Genomic DNA, 2,767 nt, shown 5'->3' on the forward strand with positions numbered 1-2,767 from the left:
GTGTTCTGTTCAGTTTCAGCACCAGATGACCACGCCCATGGTCAGATGAGTCAAGAGGCCTATTGCAGACATGAGGAAGAGCACGGTTGAAGCATCTGTCAGGGTCCACACTGAACATTGCTAGCAAAACTGAATCAGCCATGAGAGGAGAGAGGAGGAAGCTGGAGAGGAATGAAGTAGGAAGCAAGAGAGGAGCCATGAGTCAAGAGGTCAAGGGAGGGCAAGGAGACCAATAAGGCAAGAAAGCCTGCATCCAAAATGGCTAATTATATAGAATTAGAAGCTGGAAGAATGGAAGCCCAGCCCCTAGGAGGGACTGGTTTAGGATTTGGTGGGGTGAGAAGTAATGGGAGGAGTCACAGATACTGAGTGAGACTTGTCCCAGGTTTTTTGAGACCTAGCAAGTAGGGCTTACTAGCTTTTAGTCCAGTTACATTGTATTACAGATTTTAACTTTAATTTTATTATATTTACTTATTTATAGAAGTAACAATGATGAATATAATTATTATTGTTTTGATTTTTTTCTTTTGTTTTTTTCAGAGCTGGGGACCGAACCCAGGGCCTTGCGCTTGCTAGGCAAGCGCTCTACCACTGAGCTAAATCCCCAACCCCTATTGTTTTGATTTTTGAGTCAAGGTTTTTTGGTGTAGCCCTGGCTGTCCTGAAAATCACTATAGAACCAGGCTGGCCTCAAACTCAGAGATCCACCTGCCTTTGCCTTCTGAGAGCTGGGATTAAAAGCATGTGGCACCACACCTGGCTTATTTGTTTTGTACGTGCACATGGTGAGAGGATATCTTTGCATGGCAGTCAGAGGACAGCATGAATGAATTAATTTTTACCTTCCTGTATGGATCCAGGGGACTGATCTCAGGTCCTCAGGCTTCATGGTGACTTTATATCCACTAAGATATCTTGCCATCTAACCCATCTCAAAGGCCATTAGTGTGTGTGTGTGTGTGTGTGTGTGTGTGTGTGTGTGTGTGTGTGTTCGCATGTTTGTGCCATGGTGCAAATGTAGAGGTTACAAGACAACTTTCGGGACTGGAGAGATGGCTCAGTGATTAAGAGCACTGTCTGCTCTTCCAGAGGTCCTGAGTTCAATTCCCAGCAACCACATGGTGGCTCACAGTCATCTGTAAATGGATCTGGTGCCCTCTTCTGGTGTGTCTGAAGACAGCAACAATGTGCTCATACTAAATAAATAAGTAAATCTTAAAAACAAAAACAAAAACAAAAAAACACAACTTGTGGCTGGGCATGGTGGCACACTCAGGGACTCAGAAGGCAGAGCTAGGCAGATCTCTTTTTTTTTTTTTCTTTTTTCTTTTTTTTTGGAGCTGGGGACTGAAACCAGGGCCTTGCGCTTGCTAGGCAAGCACTCTACCACTGAGCTAAATCCCCAACTCCAAATCTCTTAAGTTCTAGGCCAGCCTGGTCTACAGAATGAGTTCAGGACTGACAGAGCTATGCAGAGAAACCCTGTCTCCAAAAACAAAAGCAAAACAAAACAAAAAAGACAGCATGCAGGACTCTAACAGAGCTCTCCCAGCTCCACCCAGGCTGCCTGTGAATAAACTCTTTCTTCTCCACAGTCATCCTTTTGGTGGCAGGCAGTGCGTAAAAGGCAGTGTGGCCTGCCAAGGGACAGGATCTATGCCTGGCAATGTACTAAGAACCAAGGAAACTCCCCTTCATTGCTTCAGGATTTCACATGGTCAGAAGTGTCACTTTTGTAAACCCAAAATGTGCTACCAGTTCCAGCAACTTCTAGGGTTACAGGAGTGTCAAGATTCCTTCACAGCCAGCTGCACAAGGGAGGAACAATTTTGGTGGTTCCTTGAGTAAGCAAAAGGGTCAGGTACAAAGTCCTGAGGCACTTCTCTCTCCCACCCAGTCCAACCCTGACCAGGCAAGTTTCTGAGTGACAGGCAGACTCACCCAGCAAGATCCCTCTTCCCTTTCTGACATAGCACCTCTGCCTCCCTCTGCAAAAGGGAACTGAGGGTCAAGTGTGGTAGCACAAATTTACCCAAACACTTGGGAAGTGGAGGCAGGGCTATCAGGAGTTCAAGGTCATCCTCAGCTACATAGCAAGTTTGAGGCCAGCCTGAAATACCTGAGACCCTGTTTCAAAAAGGGGGAAGGTGAAGCCAGAAGGTGGTGGGGCACACCTTTAATCTTCGAACTCTGGAAGCAAAGGCAGAAGCAAAGGATGATCTCTGAGTTCAAGGCCAGCCTGGTATACAGAGCAAGTTCCCAAAAACAGTCAGGGCTACATGGAAAAACTCTGCCTTGAACTCACCACCACCACTAAAACAGAGGGTGGGGAGGATGACTGGGAACTGAGCCAGACACGCCCACCTGTTAGCTCTGCTTGCTCCCAACTGACAGAGCATGCTAAGGCTCCTTTGGCTGCAAGATGAAGAGTGTGGGCCTGCAGCACATGTAGAGTAGCCTGTGCACCTCCAAACTAGCCTGTGCTTCTGCTGGACTCAGGGTTCCCCTCCCTTCTGTTGGGGCTTTTGCATTCTATTTCTAGGACACACGTGGAGACAGTGTAAGCCGGCCTCACTTCTTAGGCCTTGTGGTGCCTGCTAGCTACTTCATACTCAATCCCCACTCTGTGTGCCCCTCAGCCTCCTGCTGCTGCAGTGTGAACAAACATGCTAACACCAAAGAGGACTGAAAACAGACCCCCGAAATGATGCTACCCAAACAGAGACTGCCAGACCCATGAGTTGACTGGGGTCACTTACAGATT

This window comes from Rattus norvegicus, chromosome 1, assembly GCF_021556685.1.
Source record: "Rattus norvegicus strain SHRSP/BbbUtx chromosome 1, alternate assembly SHRSP_T2T, whole genome shotgun sequence".
In the NCBI taxonomy this organism is placed as follows: Eukaryota; Metazoa; Chordata; class Mammalia; order Rodentia; family Muridae; genus Rattus; species Rattus norvegicus.